At 40.0% G+C, this 23,236-nt stretch overlaps 1 protein-coding gene across 3 annotated transcripts in view; it reads left to right on the forward strand.

Moving 5' to 3' along the window:
• Positions 1 to 23,236, forward strand: part of DPH6 (diphthamine biosynthesis 6) — a 425,610-nt gene that overhangs the window by 11,888 nt on the left and 390,486 nt on the right. The gene's annotated exons all lie outside the window — the stretch shown is intronic.

A 23,236-nucleotide genomic window follows, 5' to 3' on the forward strand; every position in this document is an offset into this window, starting at 1 on the left:
TAACCATTATGATTTTGATGCTGGTATTCTGATGAACAGGTTCTAAATCTATCATAAACTCAGCAGTAACTTAATTGACACTTTCAACATTTTTATTAAGAGAAAAACATGTTGGCTAAGATACTGGAATTTATTTTCTGCTATTTTAGAGAATTGATTGATACACATGAGCATTTTTGTCCGTTATAGCCAAAACTGCAGAAATTAATTGGTTGCAAGTCTAAGATTATAAAGAGATGACTAAACATGTTATTGCCCTTTGATTAGGATACTAGCATTTAGTTTAAACCAAAGTTGGGGAGCTCTCAAAAATCTTCCATGTTCAATTTTTCTCTTTCTGGCTGCTACCCAACCACTGTTTCTTCTAGCTGAAGATGTGGAATCCACTGAAGCCATTGTCGCTGTGACTCTGATGTTCAGTTAAAAGGATGTGACTTGGTTTAAGACAGGGGTGTCCAACCTTTTTGAATGTGGGGCTGGATCATTAACTTTTTATCACCCAGTGGGCTGGCGAGCCATATTCAAAGACCTCACAGGAAGTGGTATCACATCAGGAAGTGATGTCACGTGACCTTTGATACCAGTGAAGTTGCAGGAAGTGACAATGAAATGGGTCTAAATAACCAGTTCAAAACTTTCCCTCTATAGCATCCACCTATGCCACTGTTCGGGACAGGATACTGAGCTAGATGGACCATGGGGCTGACCAAGCACGGCACTTTTTATGCTCTTATGTTCTTTGGCTGAACTCCCAAACTATGGCTGAGATTTGCAAAAAGGGGTAGATAGGCATGTTACAAAGTTGTCACAAAAGATTTGGAGCCCTCTAAATCCCATTCATTTTAATGGAAATTGGCCTTTTGACTAAGCTTTGAAAATCTCAGCCCAAGGTGCCAACCAAATAAGTCAAAACATATTTTTCATTTCTATGCAGTGCATCTACGTGGGGCTCTCCAAGCGTTTTACAAACATGAAATGAACCTCAGGATGAGCCCAGCCAGAGGAGCAGGGGCTCAGCTGCATTTTCCCCCTACCTGTGCTGGTCAGTCCCGAGTGGCACACGGCTCCACCGCCACTTCTGCTGGCTGGTGCTGACTCAGGCGGGTCTGTCCCATCCAGAGCAGCACGCAGCTGAAGCTGGCTTCCCATGTGCTACTGGGGATGGGAGGAGCCCGACCGGGTCAGCACCAGCCAGCAGAAGTGGCAGCGGAACCGTGTGCCACTTGGGACTGACAGGTGCAGGCAGGGGGAAAATGCAGCTGAGCCCCTGCTACTTTGGCTGGGCTCGTCCCGTCCCGAGCGGCATATGGCTCCGCTGCCGCTTCTGCTGGCCGGTGCTGACCCAGCCAGGCTCCTCCCATTCCCAGTAACATGTGGGAAGCCAGCTTCAGCTGCATGCTGCTTTTCCTGGCCGGTGCTGACCCGGCCGGGTCCATCCTATCTGGAGCAGCACACGGCTAAAGCTGGCTTCCCACAAGCTGCTGGGGATGGGACGAGCCCGGCCGGGTCTGCACCAGCAAGCAGAAGCGGCAGCGGAGCTGTGTGCCGCTCGGGAAGGGACGAGCCCGGCTGGAGCGGCAGGGGCTCAGCTGCATTTTCCACCTGCCTGCACTGGTCAGTCCCGAGTGGCCCATGGCTCTGTCGCCGCTTCTGCTGGCCGGTGCCGACCTGGCCGGGCTCCTCCCGGCCCCAGCAGCATGTGGGAATCCAGCTTCAGCCACGTGCTGCTCCGGATGGGACAGACCTGCCCAGGTCGGCACCAGCCAGCAGAGGTGATGGGGGAGCCATGTGCTGCTCGGGACTGACCAGCGCAGGTAGGGGGAAAGTGTAGCTGAGCCACTTGCTGCTCCGGCTGGGCTCATCTTGTCTCGAGAGGCACATGGCTACTCCTCTTCCCACACGCACCGCATTGACTACGTCAAGCTGACGTGGTGTGTGGGGGAACCTTGTCCCTTCCCCAGCCCTTCAGCAGCCATTAGGAAGCTGCTGAGGGGCCGGGGGAGGGACAAGGGGTGGGAATGAAAGTAACCAGTGTTTACTTTCGTTTCCCATCACAGCACCGCGGGCCACAGAAAACGGCTTGGTGGGCCACACGTTGGACAAGCCTGGTTTAAGATGTTCCATGCTGTTACTTTGCTAAGAAATGCTGCTCCAAAGGTCATGGGTGAAATTCTGACACCACTGAGGCCCATGACTTTGGTAGAGCCAAGATTTTACCAATAGGCTGGATTATTAGAATTCTAAATCTGGATTTCTTTTTGAAATAATAGGCCAATTAGGCCACACTGCTAGCTCAGAGAGATTACCAGTCTGTGAAGACTTTTTAAACAGGATATATATAGCATGGAGAACTGGAATTGGAGCAAATATGCTGCAGTGCTTTTAAAGGATTTTTTAAAACACGACAGTGTTGGAGAAGTAGAGGTATATGCTGTCTGTCGAAGCTTCATGATAACAGCTTTCAAAGGCCAGGAAAGATAATAAATTACAGATCAATTTAATTAAAAATGGGCAGATTAGTGGCAATTAAGATGAAATTTCCTTTTCGATCCATGCTGTCTTTGGAGAAATGGATTTTTTGCCATTATCTTTATAGTAACAGTCAGTTATGACATAAATTAATGCTAATGTTAAATCTTGACAACTTCTGCTTTGGAAGTTCGTACATGATAATTATAACTATAGTTGAAAGAGATGTTATCAAGTTGTCTGGGACTAAATAAGTGCTTCTTTTTTGTGTGGCAATATTAATTCTTCTATAGGATATTTTAAAGATGCAAATATTGGAAATATATTGCCTTTGTGGTAGACATTGTATAACCATGCTCTTGTAGTCAAAGCTATTTATGAAATTCTGGTTCAAAAATTGCAGTAGAGGTGTTACATATTCTAATAAATAACTGATTAATTAGTGGAGGGGTGGGGTTGAATCCAGAAGAGCTATAATTCTTCATGTTGGTCGTCTAATATTAAGAGAAAGATCAAACTACAATTTTCTTTGCTTTTGAATGTTAATGGCAACATGGAAAGCATTTTGATTCATTTTATCTTGAACATTTATTCATAAGAATATGCAGTTTTGTAGTGTTAGCAAATATGTCTCTAATCACTGGTACCTTTTTCTCAAGTGATTCAAATTTTCTTTAGATGATGTTATAATTGTTTGAGAGCTTAATCTGCTCACTTGAAAGATGGAAAAAAGAGAACTCTTGAAGGTTTTTAATAATTCTGACTTTCATATCTATATCGATATAGATAGATATAAAATGTATATAAACATCTTGAGTTGAAATACTTTGAAAGAAATGTCCAAAATAACATAATTCTGGTTCCCCCCTTTTCCCCCTCTCCGCCAATCCAATGCTTTGAGTCTAAGAATTTAGAAAAGGTGTGTCTAGATGAAAACCACATAATCTGTCTAGCTTTCAATTTGTAAAGTATGTTTATATTAGAAGTGCTTGTTTAATAATAAATTAAAGCAAACCACATTTAAAAATGAATGTGAAATGAAAAGTATTTGACATTTCTTGAAACAATTTTATAAAAACATGTTTTAAAAAAACCCCAAATATTCCTCATAGTGTTGGAAAGAGCTGTTTATGCTAGTCCATAGTCAGAAGTGAAACTGACTATAGGGAAAATGTAAAGCTGATTGTTTCAGCGTTGGGGCCCAAATTGAATGAAATTATGTTAAGTAAATTATATTAATTTTTAATTGCCTAAAGTATTAGTAGAAAACAAAAGTAATTTAGATTTTAATACATGTATTAAAAATATCACAAGCTAATTGTATGACATGTCCACTCAATTTTCAGTTTAGAGTGCCGCCTCTATTTAACCCATAGTAATTTAGCAGTCTTTCATTGAGGTCTAAGCTCCCGTAGTTTAGCTTTCACTTATCAAAGGGTACAACCAAGCAGTTATCATGGATTATCAAATGCGTGGTAAAGCAAACCCTTTCCACACCTTTTACCTGTGGCAAATTGTTCGTATAACCCTACACTTGGATGGTGTTTTTTACTAGGCTTTTGCGTTTTTTGTCAATGTTTCTATCCTTTCCTAATCTTCTGGGCAGATCCCCTTTTCAAAACTGTTTGTGCTCCATGAAGGAAACTTACTTATGGAGGACTTGCTGGGTTTTTGGTTGTAGCCGTGTTGGTCTAAGCTAAGGGCATAGGCAGGCAAGGTTCTTTGGGTAGATGTGATATCTTCTATTAGACCAACTGAGTAGTTGGAAAAAAGTTCTTTGCATGCTTTTGGGTGCAATAGTGCAATCGCCTTTCTTCAGGCATAGGATGTCTCTGCTGTTCTGAGACTCCAAGGAATAAAAGAAGCTAAAAGTGTGACAGGATGCCAGTGGGAATGTAAATAGGTAGAAATAAGGGAAATACAAGATAGAGCTAGGAGGGGAGGAGAGGGGGGAAATGAGGTGGAATAAAAGCCAAAGGTAAATAAGGGAGACCCTATGGTAGTAGTTTTCCCAGGTTGAAAAGAGTCAGTCTATGAAAAAAGTAAATAGCAGGAAATTAGGCAGAGAAAGGGTAGAAAAGAAGGGGGAGAGGAGGAAGGGGTGGGGGGAAAGAAAAGAGTATGAGCGCAGATTGTAATGTCATAAATCCAATGACTATATCGAGTCCATGATTTGTTGTATCCAGTAGATTTACGAAGTGAAGTTCGTAGGCTCATCTATGGAAGGTGTTTTGTAAGTTCCCTTTGAGGATTAGAACAGAGAGATCAGAGAGGGAGTGATTGTCTTGTGAGAAGCAGGTACCCACAGGACTTGGCTTTTATTTGGTCTAGTTTTATTTGCTTAATACAGTCTTTATAGAGTTCTCAAGGTTTATTCTTTTCTTTAGTTCGATTGTGTGTGTATGTATGTTTTGCTTCTGTGTGCCTGTATGTTAATATGTATTCATTATACATCGTGTTCTTAATAAGGCCTTGTTTTCTTTGAAATATTGGCAAGTTCTTTATCATAAGAAATATTTGAGATAATCATTCCAAAAGACTCAAAAAATAATCATCTCAAATATTTATAATCCTGTTTATAATTTCTTTTTAAGAGATTTATGTGAACCCATTCATCAAGTATGATTATTGAAGTATTACAGATATTATAGTTTGTTGCATATTATATGTCCATCATTTTTGCATATTCCCAGTGTTATTTTGAGTTTAGTGAGAGTTTCACTTGTGCTGGGCTTTGTAGAGGCTCAAAACTTACGAAGAACAAAGCACAATACTGGGGGAAAAAGGTGTAATGGAATTGGAAACTTAAGGACAATTAAAATATCTTCTATTGCTTATCAGCTGAAGAAGTGTTGTAATTGGCTAACTTTAAATATATTATTGACAAAAATTATGCAAATAATTTAAATCCTTTATATGCTAGACACACATTATAACTTCTTATAAGCAGGAAAGGAATGCTATTTTAAAAATTATGGCAGAGCATACCCCAGTGATTTAATGGTTTCAGCTAAAACCACAAATACTGTCCAGTAAGAATCAGCTTTTTGTTTTGTTTTTTAGTGCCAGCAGCAGAAAACAGTAATGATTTAATGATTTCATAGAGTTCATAGACATTAGGGCTGGAAGGCACCTTAAGAGATCATCAAGTCCAGCCCCTGCCCCAGGGGTAGGAAGTCAGCTAGGGTCAAAGGATCCCAGCAAGATAAACATCCAAATGTTTCTTGAATGAGTCCAGAGTAGGTGCCTGAACCACTTCTGGAGGGAGTCTATTCCAGGGCTTGGGGGCTTAGACAGTAAAGAAGTTTTTCCTTATGTCCAACCTAAAATGGTCATGGTGGAGTTTATGACCATTGGTCCTTGTTATCTCTTGGGGTGGTCTGGTGAACAGACATTCCTCCAGATCCTGATGCACACCCCTTACAGGCAGCCACCAGGTCACCCCTGAGCCTGTGCTCTTCTAGGCTTAGGAGTCCCATGGCTCTCAGCCTTTCATCACGGGGCCTGTTCTCTTGCCCTCTGATCATGTGCATGACTCTCCTCTGGACTCTCTCAAGCTTCTCGACATCCTTCTTGAATTGCAGAGCCCAGACTTGGATGCAGCACTCCAGCTGCGGCCTCACCAAATCCGAGTACAACGGGAAGATGACATCCTGATATTTACTTGAGAAGCATCTGTGGATGCAAGCCAGAGTTTTATTTGCTTTACCAGCTGTGACATTGCATTGGTGGCTCATATTTATCTTGTGGTCAATCATGACCCCCAAGTCTCTTTCAGCCGTGGTGCTAGCGAGCATAGAACTGCCAAGCCTATAAGTGTGCTGCTGAGTTTTTTTTTCCCCGAGGTGGAGTACCTTGCATTTTTCAGTATTGAACATCATCAGGTTTCTATCTGCCCACTTACTAAGCTTATCCATGTCAGCCTGGGTCAGTAGCCTATCCTCAGGTGTGGACGCTGTGCCCCAAAGTTTAGTGTCATCAGCGAACCTGGCCAGTTTGCTTCTGACACCCATGTCCACATCGTTGATAAAGATGTTAAAGAGAACCGGTCTGAGGACAGAGCCTTGGGGGGCACCACTGGTCACCGAGCGCCATAGTGATTCACTTCCATCGACTACTACTCTCTGGGTCTGACCTCAGAGCCAGTTTCCCAGCCATCAGACTGTGGTGTAGCTGAGGCCACAGTTGGCCAATTTTTCCGTAAGGAGGTCATGGGACACCAGATCAAAGGCTTTTTTAAAGTCCAGATATATGATGTCAATCTCTTCTCCCTTGTCCACCTGGTCATAGAAGGAGATGAGATCGGTCAGGCAAGACCGACCTGTGATAAACCCATGCTGGCTCTCCCCTAGGATGTTGCCATCAGCCAGCTTATCAAGAAGGGTCTCTTTGCTAATTTTCTCCAGAATTTTACCGGGGATTGAGGTCAAGCTGATTGGCCTGTAATTCCTGTGATTTTTTTTTTTTTATTTGTGTATTTTTAGAATTATTTTTAAAACACATGTTTGTGTATTAAGATACACTGATAAACATTTGAAGTTAACACACCTACTGGTAATCTTGTATACATTAGGCATAATGTCACAATAACTAACAGCTCAGTAACATATTAGGCCCCTTCCCCTGCTGTCATGGAACAACCTAGAACAGGGGGTGGCAATGTTTTCTGGCAGAGGGAGCTGGAATGAGTCTGCTCAGGCTGGAGGCAGGGAGACCTAATCACTGCTGCTGCTTCTGTCTGCTGCTTAGTTGTAGCACAGTGAAAGCCCCTCTCTGCCAGAGCCCGTGTTACACAACTGCAGACCTGAAACCTCTGCTGGAGCTCCAGAAGTCTGACTGCAGTGCAGGGCATGGAGAGCTCCCAACAGCTGATAAGTCTGTTGTGGTGGACAAGGAGGGGAGATGGAAGGAGTGTGGGAGGGCAGATCAAGGCCCCTGCAGTGAGGGAGGGAGTGGGGCTGGGGCAAGCGCTGCCCAGCCGGAGTGGGGGGGGGCGCAGGATAGGGGGTACGTGGCCCTGGATCTTTGTGGGGGGAGGGGTTGGGGTGGGCTGCAGTTGCAGGCTGGGGCTACACCGGGATCTTTCTGGCACGTGAGGGGGGTTGGGTCCGGGCTCTGCTCGTGGCGGTGGCAGTGCTGGAAGGTAAGTTATGGGGGGGGCTGCAGCAACCCCAAATTTTGGTGCCACCACCCGCCCCAAGCGCAGCCTTAAGGGCAACCCCACATGCTGGGAAGAACCTGGTGCAGCCCTGGCCCTAGCCTCCTGCCCCCTCCCTTGCAGATCTGGGGGCACACCCCTCCCATGCCATCCCAGGATGCACGCAGTGGCAGGAGCTGCCCCCCACCCCGTGCTCTCCCAGATGAGCCGTGGCTCCATCCCATGCCTCACCCCGGCTGGGCAGCCCCAGTCCCTGCCCCACTCCCTCCATCACTGCGAGGGTGTTGATCTGCCTCCCTCATTCCTCCTTCTCCCCAACTCTTCCACCACAGCAGACTTAGTGGCTTCACGCAACTCTCCATGCTGCCGGACTGTACTCCTTGCTGTCTGCATGCTGTGCTACAGCTGCGTGTATGCACGGGTATTTATTGGCCAAATTATTGGCCACATCAGGCCGATTTCCAATACAATCAATTTTCTTTATGTTGGTGCCAATCCGACATCAGATTGATGTATCAGTGCACCTCTAAAAATGTGTTCTTATTTCCATATATATTTAATTTTTTTCCAGTCTGAAGTAGTTTAGGTTAGAGTATGTGAAAGTGTTATAGCTTGTGTATTGTTGACATAAAGCTAGAAGTTTTTTGGGTTTTTTTTTGTTTTTTTTTAACTTGTTATTTCATAATATTTGAATTGTCTGGCGTTTCAGTTTGGAGACTGAGTGTGTATTTTTTTCAGTGATGACTGTAAATTTTAACAGTGTACAAAAAGATGAACCATGGAGTTAATGACCAACTAGTTCCCAATACACAACTTACTAATATATTATAGCTATTATCAAGGAGGCTGCATATGTTTGTGGTATAATGCTGCCAGGATGTAGGTCAACTGTTTCTGATTGGTAATTATGTAACGTGTTTCCTAGGACAAGTATGTAATATTAATATACTAATTATAAATAATATGTAATACATATTATATTATGTACCAGTATAGCTACTAATAGAATCATGATAAACAAATGCTGAGTATTTTGTATTGTGACAATAGACTCATTTCAACAGTTATATTGTTGTTGAACTATCCATTGGTGTTGCTGGATTTAAAGCACAGTCTATTTGCAGAATGTATAGTTAAATATTTGTACAGCTGAATCACTAGTTAACCATGCTGTTTTTCTTTGATCAAACATTCTAGGACAATATTAAAGCTCTTCATTGTCTATCTGAAATGTTATTTACAGTGTGTTTGAGTTATTCACAATTTTTAAAAGTGTTTTTAAAGGTTTGTCCCATAGATCAACTTAAAATACTACTATAGGTACTTAAACCAAAGTATTTGTCTCCCTTTTTTTGTCTTAAGATATGGATTTTTCAAAGCATTGATTCTGTTGCTAAATTCATTATGACCTTCCCTTTCAAAATTAAGTAATAGTTCATGCCATGCAGTGTTCTCTTAGTGATGCTAGCATTTCTCTGAGTCATGTTGCATGTGGGCACTGAGAAGAAAGTATACTTCACTGTCAGTACTTACACATTTGTGAGTGGAAAGATGATACTACAATACTGAAAGGAGAATTTGATGAATGTAACTGTACCTCTTAAGTTCGGATAAATTGCTGTGTTTGTATTAATACAATCTACAGTCTTTTACAGTCTTTAACCTTACAACCTCAGTGTTCTTTACACCTAACTAGCTGAGCAACCTATAAACTCTTAGGTGGGTAAATACCTTCCCCTCTCTACTAATGGAGAAATGAACAACCAGAATTATAGCACAGGCCCCATACCATGAGGCCCACACTCTATTTCTTCATTCTCAGAACCTAGGTTATTGTTCTCTATTACCATTTTGATATTGGATAAGTGTTGAATCTGTATACTGACTCTCTTAAACCTACATGATATTTCTAGTTAAAATTGCAGAACATAGAAATTGTAGCAGGTCTCTTTCTGTGCAGTTCTGTGAAGACATTAGCCATAGATTTGTCCAGACTTTAAAGCAATTACAAACCAATGGGAGATATAGGTTTGATTTTTTTGTTGTTGTTGATAGATTAACTTTTGTATGCAGTGCAGTCATTAAGATCTACAATTATATTTGTAGTGCTTAGTTTGATAGAGCAGCATTGAGAAACACTATAAAGTAGTTATTTTTAGGGATGGGACTAATCATGTTGATTAGGCAAACTTGCTATTCACAGTAGCTGTTAAAAACTCCTGTGAATGTTTTGCTGGGATGGTAACAGTGATGCTTTGGGCAATGAAACCCTTGACTGGTGGTGGGAGAGAAGTAAATAACTGCACTTTTTCTTAAGGTATACATTTTTCAGCACAAAGGACTGCATGTGTTTTTTGTGCATTAAACAGTAACGTCTCATCCCTGTTAGAATGACTAGGTTTTGTCCTGCAAGAATCTTCCATTATCCATGGGCAACCATGTCATGATTGATTCTTACTGGCCAGCAATTTTTCTTTTGTTAGTTTTAGAGCAGAACATCACTTGTAATAGGGTTTACAATAGTTATTAACAGTGAGTCCATTGGTTCACTAATCCAAGAAGGGAAGTAGTCAGGCGGCTAGCTTTATGTAAAATTATATTTTACTTCTGTTTTTGTTTATATGTTGAAGTTTGTTTTTTTTTTTAGCCAGAATTTGTGTGTGTATGTGTGTGTTGTAGGTGGAGCGGAGGAATGAGGAAACCTGCTAATAAACGGGAAGCCAGCCTTGCTTTCTGTTTTATATGAAATGGAGGGTTCTGTTTTCCTTCTGGAGGAGAATCCTTAAGTAGCATTTCAGAGGTGGCTTCTTACCGTGAGAAATGTCAAACTTTGTGTAAACAAGAAAGCCAGTGTATTTCTCCTTGTTACGTGTGTGGAATTGTTTTCCTTCACTCCAAGTCCTGTTGGGTTAATCCTGAATGTGCAGAGACAGCTAGGCTAGTGGTGAAAGATGGTAAGCAAGCCTTAGGGCTTTTTCTGGTCAGGCTTAAACCTCTGATTGCCAGGTTTTCCTAATTTCCCATTTCCAGGGCATCTCTAGTGTGACCTTGCCTGCTGAATATGATGTTCTGGGTCCGCAAGATTCTCACATGCATTTGGAAATGGGCAGCCAGGAATTGTTTACAGGACGCCAAATGAACTGTGCACTCACAGCAAGTTTGATAAACACACATTTCCTCCTTTTATCAGTGAGATTGCAGAATGTGAAGTATGAGTTTCCAGTTTTACTCATTCCCTTCAAACCTTTTCCTGTTTAAAAACTGAGTCTCACTAATTGGATGCTGATCCGTCTCTAGGTTGTTGTTTTTTTTCTTCCTGCTTACTGGTAGATGACTGTTTATTTCAGTACTTACCTAGGCCAGGTTTGGCAAACCTTCAGATAGAAACTTTCCATTCATTTAGCACAGATGAGGTTCATCCCTATCAATGTAAAGTGAACACTAATTAACAGTAATGACTGCTAATCACTTTGCTTTTATACTCTTTAGGAGCACTGCTATTATCCAATGTAGTTAAGTGAAATGCTTGTATATGAATCAACAATGCTGTATTTCTTCTAGTAGCTATTGCTCACAATCAAGCTTTGAATAAATTAGTTAGCTAAAATTTGCTTTAATATGCTGCATTGGATAGGGAGATAGTAACCTTACAGATCTTGTTAAATAACTTGAATATTTAGAAAGTTATATACTAACATTTTGGCACTCAGCATTGTAGCTAAATGGAAAAATGCATTAAATTGTTCAAATCAATTTTGTAAAAGTTATCAAAACTTTTTTTTTTTCTTGGATTTCATTGGAATTGTTCTCAAAGTGACATGCATAGATTCAACAGCCTCAATAATGGAAGCATTTGGAACCAATTGCAGGCCTGTCAAAATAAGAATGGAGAACAGCATTTCTCCGAATTAAAATGCATTTATTTTTTGATAGAAACTATGTATTCCTTCAATAATTAACTTCATTTATATTATTCAAGTTTTTGTAGGATGCATGTTCAGCTTTTATTAAAAATATATTCCTCCTATTTATGAGGTCCTAACTAATACATAACTAATACTAATACCTAATAAAAACTATTAGTTTAAAAAGATACTGGCCAAACAAAGATTATGAATTAATAATTTATTGGAATAAAACAGAAGCGGGTTTTTGTTTACATAATAAGGTGAAATTTGTTAATGTTGTTATTGTCTAATCTTAGTCTTCCCTTAGCAGAAAATGGGCCGCTACATGGTGAATTTAAATGAACTGGAAATGTACAGTTTCTTTAATAATCACACAGCTTTTAATTTAATAGTGAAGTGATCAATTCAAATGTGTAATAATTTCAGATTTTTCCTTTGACTTCTATAGATTTTGGATTAGTCCTTATGTTTCATGGTCTACTTAAGAACTCAAGATAACAAAGCATGGAACTGTTTTGCAAACACATATATCCTCTAGTTTTTCTCTGGCTGGTGCCACTTTTGGTTCTGATTTGCTGAACATGTTATATGTTGGCCAAATTCATAGTTTTTTGTGTTGTTCTGGTCTTATGTTGATCTCTCTCCACTTGGAGGCCTAGGAATGAAGTGTTTTCCATAGCTGTATCACTTATACCAGTATGTTTCAAACATTTCTGAGAATGCATGCTGCCAAGCAATGTCTATTGTTAGTCACTTTAAACACTGGTAGTTGATAAACAGTTTTCTACTTTGTCTCCCAATAGCATGCCTCTGGTCACTTGAACATTTTTGCCTTTTTTCTGAGAATTTATTCTTATATTTATACTGGCAGAAAACAAAGCACTTAATAGATTAATTCAGAGAGGCATAAGCATTCGTAAACAGCTGTTTGCTTTGTCAGATTTATATGTAGCTTGAATGCAGTTTGGTAGTCCATTCTTTGGCTTTCCTAATAGGTAGGGCTAATGTTCATAAAAAAAAAAAAAAAAAAAAATCAAAACAAAACCCTGAGGTCTTTCCTACTACTGCGACCAGCCTGCTTGAGGTACACTACTGTGCTTCAGCACTGACCAGTCACTGTCTTTTTCCCAGATTTAAATGAATTACATTGGAGGCAGTGGGCATGTCTACATGCTGTTCTAGCTGGAGTTTATTGCTCCCAGGTGTACTGTTTGCACATGCCTGCAGGACTGCAACACATTGAGCTGGGCCAGAGTAGCTCCAGCTGCCAGCTTGGGGCTTCTCCAACCTAGCTCAGTGTGCTGCAGAGGGTGCTTCAGTGCAGGGCTAGCTGGTAGGCACCTCCCAGACTGAAGCACCCTTGTGCCCCAGCCAGCCGTGACAGCATCAACATATGTGTTGTGGTGGAGTAAATAATTCTGCCTTAGGATAGTACTTTGTGTTTGGCAATACTGTCCTACAGCAGAGTTAGTTTACTTCTTCCTAATAACATCGTATGTGTAGCTGGTGACATTTTACTGTGGAGCTACTCCTCAGTAAATGTCTCATGTAAACACGCCAGTTTGTTCAGGTTTGATTTCCTAGTTGACAATTTCAGTATGCTTTTTAAGGATAAAAATGAAAAATATAATTAAAAATACATGTTACTCTTGCTGAGGTAACTGGCTGTTTCATTTTGTTTACACTACCCTCATTAACCAACAGTAATGTACATTTTAAAATTTATTAGAATTTAATTAAATGTAATCGGGTTAGTTCCAATAAGTTGTAATCAGGGGCAGGAGAGTTTCATCAAATTGAACAATAAAGCGTTTATCAATTTTTTTCTTCATAAGCATTTCTCTCTTACACTTCTTATAAAATATTTTTTACTTAAATACAGAATTAGTATAATTTAAGATGACTGCATAAATGTAACAATAATTTGTTTCTGCTGTGCTGAACTGGACATACGTTGTTGCTGATCAGTATATTTGAATTATATTTCTTCTTAAAAGGCTTGAGTTTCATTTAATATATATTTTCCAAGCAGTACCCCTTTTAGAATAGAAATGATTGATTTGTAGTTGCCATTCTAAAAACAAAACAAAAACCATAGAACTGGGCTTTTCAACAACCTGTACAGTGAGAAGGTATTCTTCTTGTTGATAGAATTATAGAAGAATTGCATAACAGTCCACACTCATTTTCATATTGATTGTGACCAGGATTCCAGTAATAGGTTGCTGTTTGCAAAGGATAAGGAGGTGCTATGATTAGTTACCTTTTCGATGGGAAGCGCTTCAAAGGAAAATGCCAAATGTGTGCATTGCAGCATTCCTTTCAGTCTGACAGTCTGTTATGTGAAGTTTTTTCCCTTTTCTTTTTTCTTTTCTTTTCTTTTCTTTAAGTTCAGTCCTCCAGAAATATCACTTCAATCTTTTTGCCTTTTGCCTTACTCTTGTATTGGGTTTAGTTTATTTGCATCCTCCAAACACTGGATTTTTTGACAGTTTTCTTTTCTCGGGTCATACTACCACTGTAAAGCTCCAAAGTTGATACAACAGTGCCCTCTGTAGTTTGTCAATAAGCAGTTTTTACCAAATGCATCTGGTTTGAGCATTCAGGTAAAGAACACAATGTTAGCTTTATTTTTAGCACAGACGAGTCCTATTTTTTTAAGGAAACATTTTGAGACTATTGCATGCTTTGCAATGAAGCAGGGGAACAAAAGAGACCACTCTGAATCTTCTTTCAGATTTATTAGATATCTCTTGTCATTATTCACTTGCAGTTCTTTAATTTTATCAGATATTCATTTTAGCAATTTAAGGTAGATGGAATTTTCTGAGCTCTGCAAGCACTTCCTGAAGCTTTTGCTTGATTATAGAATTTCACATTTAAACAACTTTAAACTTGGCTTTTTGTGTTTATCTGCACTACTTAACTGAACCTTACTTACATGGTCTGCCTGCAACTCATACTTGCTCCTGAATTGAATCCCTAAGTTTTAGTAAGTTCACTAAACTGTAGTGATAGTGTAGTAATTCACACAGTGGCGGAAGTAATTGTTGTTCATTAGCATTGATTTGTCTTCCAAACTAATTTGTAATTTAGATTTATTTGTATATCTCACTATAACTTAATATGCAAACAATTTTTTTATTCTGCATTTTTCTCCATGCTAAAAGTAAGACTTACTGGATGGGGCTTGTACTTAAAAACATATTCTCTCATATGCATGGGCGTGCGTACGCACACGCACACACACACTGCCACAATCCCACTTAAATATTTTCAGCTACAATAAAAAGGTGTGACCTTTTAAAAATAAATGTTTTAACTACAATTAGTTCCCACTTTAACAGCATCATAAAAGTCACTCTATGAAAAGTTAAATGGCTTTATTTTATGATGGGGAGTGTTAATTTAAGTGTAGAACACACTCTTAATGCACTTCTATGAATTGAAAATCATAAGTCATTGCAGTAAATTATCTTTAATGATGTAACCATTGATGGCTATTCAAAACATTCCTGTATCTCTGATGTTTTGTGTTAAACATGACTGCCCACATCCCTTAGTACTTTTGGAAGAGTAGCTTGTTTAATGCACCAGCTTTGTACCATGTTTTTCTGTCATAAGTGATAGGAGTTTCATTTGTAGTAGATAGTATTCTATGTCACAAACCACTCTTGGCAGTATTTGAGATCTGATAATAAATGAAGACTAAATTAAAATGGCCCCTTCTGGTCAGAGGTGAGGTGCTTTGAAAGAGTAATGAGTAGAAGCTTTGATTTTTGCCTACCAAGCTTATGGATAATCTTTAGCTTCTAGTTATATCAGGTCTTCACTTTTCACTAACATACATGGTTTTATATACTGGAATGCTGTTGGAAGCATCAATTATGGCACCTGGTGAGTGCCAGATAATATAGGAGATGTGCCCCAAAGTCTATTTATTGTTTTGGGACTGCTATAGATTACAGAAGTTAAAAAAGGTGAGACATGTTTCTGAACAAAATAACTACTCATGTTCATTTTATGTCCTTAATACTGTGTTTTGAGCTACCTTTATATGTTTCCCTTGGCTTTTATTTTAGAGCATCTGTTTGTTTACGTGGATGCAAAGGATTACATAAGAATTCTGCAGTTGTTCTTGTAAAGTCTTCTAATTTTTAAAGTGACCCAACAGATAATATTGGTACATAATGAAGAAATGCCAGATGTTGACCAGCAGTGTAAGGGGGTAGATTGAATTTTCTTTCTAGTGCATTAAACTAATATTTTAAGCTCCATTTTAAATATTTTAGATGCATGCTATCAGTCCACCTCCTTTAGCACTCATACCTTTTTTAGGTAAAGCCAATGGGAACTTTGCTAGTATAATGACATTTCTATTCATTTAAATGATTTTCTTTTGAATACAGAAGGCAAATACAACCTTCTTTTCTTAGGTAAGGTCCAGTTTACAGTGGGGAAACATATTTAATTTTAAAATGTAACCTCTAAGATGGTTAAAATGTTGTGTATTGAAAAAATGGAATAAGGTATATTTTCTTGCAACGAGAGTAGCAAATTAAATTCAGTTTAATTAAAATAGTGATAAATGTAGATTACATTATTGGAGATGGTGAATTATAGCTGCTCTGTCTAGTGAGAACCTGCATAATTTACCAAGACTGTACAAAGAAGTGACAGAGCGGCCACTGCAGACTCTTACAGGAAATGTCCTGTTTATTCTACATACATTTCTTTCTTTTTTTTTTTTTTAATTAAAATGTCAATGATTATTTTACAACGCTACCAAAAAAAAGAAACCTTAAAAAACTTATGTGATATTTCATCTAGGTGGATTATGAGAGGAAACTCTTGTGGTTTTAGAGTGAAAGAAATATTTCATGAAGAAAATAAATTTATTTAGAGTGTATTTTAATTTTGTAGACCACTTAATACTTGTTTTCAAAGAACTTATCCAAGATTAACCACTGAATCATTTTTATGTGCCCCTTTTATTAAATTTGAGCTGAGTTAAATTTGCAAATGTGTGATTGAAAAGATATTTAATTTTAATTTCCAATACTTTTTTGATTTAGAAGACCAAAAGTTATTCAGATTTTATATTATGGGTTTCTTTTACATTAAAAATCTGAAGAATATGTTTATTTTTATTCCCAATTAATACCTTCCTTGTATATTATGACTAAGACACAGTTAAAAGAATCTATATAAATATAAAAAGGTAAAAATGGAATGTTGCATAACAACATGACAGGATGCTTTTTTCGAAGAATTTTCAAGAGTCCATGTTGAGTTTTTTGTTGTCATGTTTTAAAAGGCTGTATTGTTATATTTTTCTGTGGTGACTGATTCCATGAGAGGGAATATTTGAAGTCATAGCATTTTTAAAAAACAAAAATTAGCATTTCAGTTTTATTAAGCTTAGAGGCATGTGTATTTTTTAAGCAGTGCAGTGGGAGCTACGGTAGTTTTCTCAACGCTGTAGTAAAATGTCACTAAATGATGGTGTGAAAGATGGAACACAACTGAATGCTTTTCCTCCTTTCCTAATGCTTCTGTGTGTTCTGCCTTTTCTTGTCATCTTTGCTTGCTTTCTTCCATATTGTTCACAGTCAGATATTTTCCTGTTGTTCCTTACTTTGTGGCTTATTCATTCTCTAAATAGTCAGTCATGTTGCATATACCCTGTTTGATAAGGTTTTATACTAGCCTCTTTTTGTCTTGGTATCTAAAACAATGATGGCATTGTATACCAAGAAGGCATAGCATATCAAAAGTCTTGTCGCTGAAAGTAGCTTAATTGAAGAATCTAGTATAGCTTTTTTTTCCTTGGTTTTCTTTAGCTTCTGTGTCTGTGGTCCATTAGCTAAAACATGTAAAGGGTTTATCTGAAGATACATATGTATGTATATACCTTTGTGTCTGTGTTTATAAACATACACGTGTTAAACATTTTTTTTTTTAGTTTGATTTTTGACACTTAAAGTGTTTGTGCTTATCCAAAATTTTGATACTCGTACCTTTGTAGCTGTTTGCCTTAATTCATTAATTAATCTTTCTTTTCCCTTGGTTTTTATTTCATTCTACTATACTTCCTTTAGAGGTACTCCAGGTTTCCAGTCATTATTTTGGTGCTGGATATATCCATGTTGCCTGTTACCTTTTAACATTGTCTTTTTACTGTGGAGACCAGAGCTGTATCCTTGGGAAAAATCTGTCAGTCATTATTTATTACCCCCTTGCCATTGTGACTTATTCATCGCCTGCATCACCATCCCCCAAAGTATTGCTTTACAGAAATGGTGAAGTGTGCTGCAAAGGGAAGATCAATAAATGCTTTCGAAGCAAGATTTACTCTGAGAGTTAGATCTTCTTTTTTTTATCTAAAGTCCATGATATTAACTACAGCGGTTTTATTATAATAACATTTGGATACTTTGCCCATCATAATGGAAAGACATTGGCACGTTAACAAAGTCTTATGGATCATCAGGGTCTGTTGTGCTTAAGGTTGCATAATAGTTTCTATTCTAATTCTTCATTTTTAATAATTTATGTTTTAGAATTTACAACTTTTGGGCTGAAATTTTAAGGTTTGTCCCCAAACCAGGGGTGGTTCTTGTATGTGTGTGTGTGTCTACACAGGTAGGAAACAGCAATATAAATTCAATTTCGGGGGGCTTTAGACCTCTATGACACTAACATATGTCCTTGCAAGGAAGGAGTGTTCTTGGGAAGCCCTCAGCCTTCAAAGGAAACAAAAAAAGACATTGAGGAGTGAAGCTTTGTTTTCCTCATCTGTCCTAGTGGCTCCAAAAGAGAGTTTGCAGAATTGTTACCATAAGAAATACAATGGAAAGAGGCTCCAGCAATCAAAAAAGCAATATATCACAAAGTTTGATTATTTAGAATATTTATCAAAAAAGAACCTAAGCACATCAAAATTAAATACATATGCTTTGAGATACTACTTCTAAGCATCTAGTTCTTTCTGGCATGTTAGGTAGTGATATCTTTCCTAAATGAAGTGCATCTTTAAAAATTGCTAGAAAAAATGTTAAAAGAATGTTTTTAGGCAGCAGAGCCTTCGGCTTGAAAATTTGGAAATGCTAATTTAGAGTTGCTCATGCATCTCTAAGTCTCCCTTTTGTATATCCTGTACATAATGTCCTGTACACTGAATGAGAGAGAGAAAAACGATCCTGTTACTAAAGACTATTTTCTAGTGTGCACCTGCAGGAGGGCTAAATTAAGATTGAATGTTCAGTTTCATTTCTGGCATTTCACTATTTTGGACTGCTTAAGTTTGCAATCTAATAATAAATGTTTTTGGTGTTTTCCAAAATTCTGAGTGTGTGACTATTCAGCTTTACAGTATTCAGTGACATTTCCAATGTAATTCCATATGATTGCTAGAAGGAAAAGACAAAATAGCTTATAATAGCTACCTTCCTCATCATGGAAAGGGTTGAACTTTGAACCTTTGTTGCCAACCTCTGGTGCCAACTATGCATGTTAGTTGGCAGCAGAAAACTGCTATCACAGAGTTAGAAGGTGGGCTGCCTGGGCCAGGATCTGGGTTTAAGGGCTGATGGGAGGGGGACTATGACCTGATTGTTTTTCCTTTTCCCTTCACTGCTGTTGCTCCAGCAGTTCCTAGGCATTCTCAGAAACCGTGTCATCGTTTGCCACTGCTGATGTGGTTGTCAGTGTCTGTCAGGTCTTAGAATATTTGTGCATTCAATAATTAGTTTGGCAAGCTGACAACATTTTCTTCAGAAAAAACAAGCCACAGAAGGGAAATTCTGACTTCCAAAAGTTTAAATTTAATCAAAACCTAAACAGAATTTTATGGTACAAGGCAAAGGCATTTCTTAGGCCCCATTTTTCTCCCTGCCAAACTGAAAATGGGTGTTGCAAATAATGGAGGTGTGAGAACATATTAAAAAAGAGTTGCAAAAAATCTGGTATAACAGGAAGTCTTAGGCAACTTAAACATGGGGATTTCTACAAGCTCTCTCTATTATAAGTTAGACAGTTCAGTATTATAAGTTTGAAAGTTTAAACTCTCCTCTGTTGGGATGCCTACAGTATAGTTGGCAGTGACTAGGCAGCTTGTGCGCTATGGTTGCTCCTTATTACACTGATATTTATTTAATTTTCTCATTGTTAACTTGTGCTCTCCTTTTCCATCTGTCTATTCCCACCTGTTGACTCGTGTTTAAAATGGTGGAAGTTTTGTGGAGCTACAGCCATCTTTTTCCTTGTGTGTGCAGTGCCTAGCAAAATGGCTTGACTCCTTGCTTGACATTGTAGGCATTGCTAACAAAAATAATATGCACCAGTATTTTAAAGAAAAAACTTGTGTAGTCCTGTTAAACATGAGAATATGCGTTAGTTGATGCTGTAGATAGGCCCATGTACTGTATGCTAGAACTCTTGTTACTGATTGTAGTGGTTATATGTACTGACACTGCTGACTTTTCTGTCTTCTTTCCTATGTCAATAGCTTACTTGCTTCAAACAATTGTTGCTTAAGTGTAAATTTTAATATAATTGTAAACTCAAAGTAGTTGTAGACTGAACATATTTCTGCTTGGAGAAATGCATGTACTGGAAAAAATTATCTGTCATATGTATTACCAAGGTCTCAGTTATGGTATTGACTAAGTTTTGCCTTTTTGCATGTGAGATTTTTCTTTCACTGTTTTTAAAAGATGAATGATTTCTTTGTATTATAAACAAAAAATATACTCTTTAATATTGATTTTCATCATGTGAATATGTAGGGAACATAAAAGCATTACAGACTGCCATATTTTCTTGCATACAACACACACAAAGAAATATAGTAACATCAATTTCTGCTGCTTAAGCTTCAGTTAGGCAAAAACAAAAGTAAAGTCTGCACAGCTCCCTAACTGTTGCAACTCACTGAAATACTGCAAGGAAATTTTTTTTTTTTCTTCATTCTGCCTTTCAAAAATATCAGACATGTGTTGTATATGAGAAAATATAGCTACTTTCAGGGGTTTTTTTTGAGTGGTTAGATAATGGAACATTAAATAGAATATATATTTTTAAATTCTATTTATAAATAAGTCTCTCTTTCTTTCAAATTTAAGTAGAAAGAAATGGGGAAAAAAATCTTTCCATGCTGAAAAACTGTTTTCTAAGTTTAAATGTTTTAATCAAAATGGGGAGCCACTGAAAATATTAAGTTGTGGAAGGGTTTGTGCAAGTTCAGTTATGTTTCTTTAGATATGGAAAAAATATTTTTTTTGTTTGTTTTCTGTATTTTCCTTTTTTATTTTCTTTTTAAAGTTATTTTCTCTTTGCTTGTTTCCATTAATTTGTCTCCACATTCTTTTATAAATGTTCCTCTCTTCTTTTTCCTTTTCTTCCTCCACTTTCACCCTCCAGTGTTCTTGTCATTCTGTTTGCCAAACTCTGTTTGTTATCGTACTGCAACAAACGTGTTTTGTTCCCTGAGAAGTGTACTTGTCAGCCCAGTGTACTTGGGCAGCAGACCCAGAAATGGACCAGAAACACTTCTGGTCCTCTTCTAGGCTTGCCAGGGGGGCCCCCCTGCACCCTGATGGCTGGGCAGCTGGTACCTCCTGGGTCTGGAGGGGCACCTGGGGTCCCCCTGTGGCCGATTGCCGAGCCAGGAGGACATGGGAGGGCCCCCAAGCAGACCCGGAAGTGGACTGGAAATACCTCCGGTCCACTTCCAGGTTCACTGCCGAGCATGCAGGCCCCCCCTCCATGTTCCTGTGAGATGCTCCATCTGCCTCAGCATCACAGCGGTCATACCTGGTACCTCGAGGTATAGAGAAAAAACATTTAAAGCTGTGTCTATGGCCAAATCAGTGATTCTCCAAATTAGCATTAAATCTTCAGATTTGGATTCAGCCAAATCGAATCGGGGACAGTGATCTGAATCAACAAATCAAATTACGGTCCCTAATTTGGGTCGAATCTGAATTGAATACAGCCTGTTTTGCACACCCCTACCAACTAGGCATCTGGGCTTCTGATTCTGTGGCAGGAAGTTGGGAAACCTCCCTAGCTGAGATGGTCCTTATGGAAAGGTTGCAATAGACTCCAGGACCCTAGAAACCTAGACTCCCTGGCTAAGGACAGACATTACACATAAACTAGTTTAAGCGATCAGAAACTGGTTTATACCTGTAACAGAACATAAGTTCAGTGCACATAAACCAGTTTCAAAATGGCCAAAACCAGTTTGAGATAAACAGGGTTGAATGTAGTATCACACTTAACTGATTGAGCTCAAACCAGTTCATGCAACTTTTATCCCAGACCCCTTCCTGGTTTAAGTTAAGCCAGACTCCCACAGCATCCTGGGATCCTCTCTGGACTGTTCTCTGCTCCATTGGAGCAGGGCTGGCCCTGCCTCTGTTTCCTGGCCAGAGCTGGGACAGGCAGGGGTGGGGGCTTGGCCAGATGCTGTCCCCAGAATGGAGCAGGGAAGAGGTTCATGCCCCCCTGCCCTCCCCTGTCCCATCAGCCCGGACCTGCATTTCTCCACTGGCTGCTTCAGTGGTGGGGGCATGGCTAGCCCCGGCAGTATCTTGGAGCAAGCTGGTCAGTGACCCTGTCCCACAGACCCAAGCCGGTGTCTGGTGGGTGCTCCCCCTTACTGTCGCAGCAGTGGGGGCATGGCCAGATGCCAGCTGGCATGGCCTCTTTAGGTGAGGGACAGGGATGGGGGTTATTCCTCCCTCTGTCCCCTTTGCCTCTGGGGGACTGCAGGGGGTTTGCCCACCCTGATGGCTGCCTTCACTAATTCCCTGTGCTGGGCAAGCAGTGGGATAAGCCCCTTCTGCAAGACACAGAGGAGGCAGGAGGGGCCATGCTGGCCAGGCTGTGTTTGCACCCCTGCCCTGCCAGTGGAGCAGCAAGGGGGCAGGGTCCTTGATGGGGGCAGCAGCCCCTGCCATGGTGTCTGGGGAGCATGAGATTCTTCCCGGTAGGGGAGCCATGAATGAAGGGTTAGAGCTACCATGGCCATAGCCCCCAAGCCATCCTAGTGCTGCTGCCGCCACCCCCCACCCCCCCACAGTCCATGGCAGCTTTTCCCTGCAGCACAGCCCCACTTCCAGGAAGAGGCTCATGCTGTGGGACACCGTGACAGGGCCTGCAGCCCCCATCATGATCACTCCCCACTTGCTGCTCTGGCGGCAGGGTGGGGCACAGCCAGAGCATCTGGTGGAGGGAGCAGATGGGGAGTTTATCCTGCAGCTTGCTCTGCACAGGGAGTGAGTGGTGGCAGTCGGGATGAGGAGACCCTGCTGCGGTCCCCCAGGGGCAGAGGGAAGGAATAACCCCCCTCCTTGCACTCCTGCCTAAGGGGCCATACCAGCCAATCTCTGGCCATGCCCTGCCCCTGCAGCTGGAGTGGCAAGGGGGGAGCGATCGTGACCAAGGTAACAGCCCCTATTATGGTATCCTAGAGTATGAGCCTCTTCCCATTGGGGGCGGGGGGCACACTGTGGGGTAGGGATGCTGTTGTGGACTGTGCGGGGTGAGCGGTAGCAGTGGTGCTAGAGTGGCTTGGGGGGTTATGGCCCCCTCCAAGCCCCAGTACCACTGCTCACCCTGTGCAGTCTGTTACAGCTCTCACCTCCACTCATGGCCCCCACACTGGGAAGAGGCTTACACTCGCTGAACACCA

This window comes from Alligator mississippiensis, chromosome 2 (genome assembly GCF_030867095.1).
Source record: "Alligator mississippiensis isolate rAllMis1 chromosome 2, rAllMis1, whole genome shotgun sequence".
NCBI lineage: Eukaryota > Metazoa > Chordata > Crocodylia > Alligatoridae > Alligator > Alligator mississippiensis.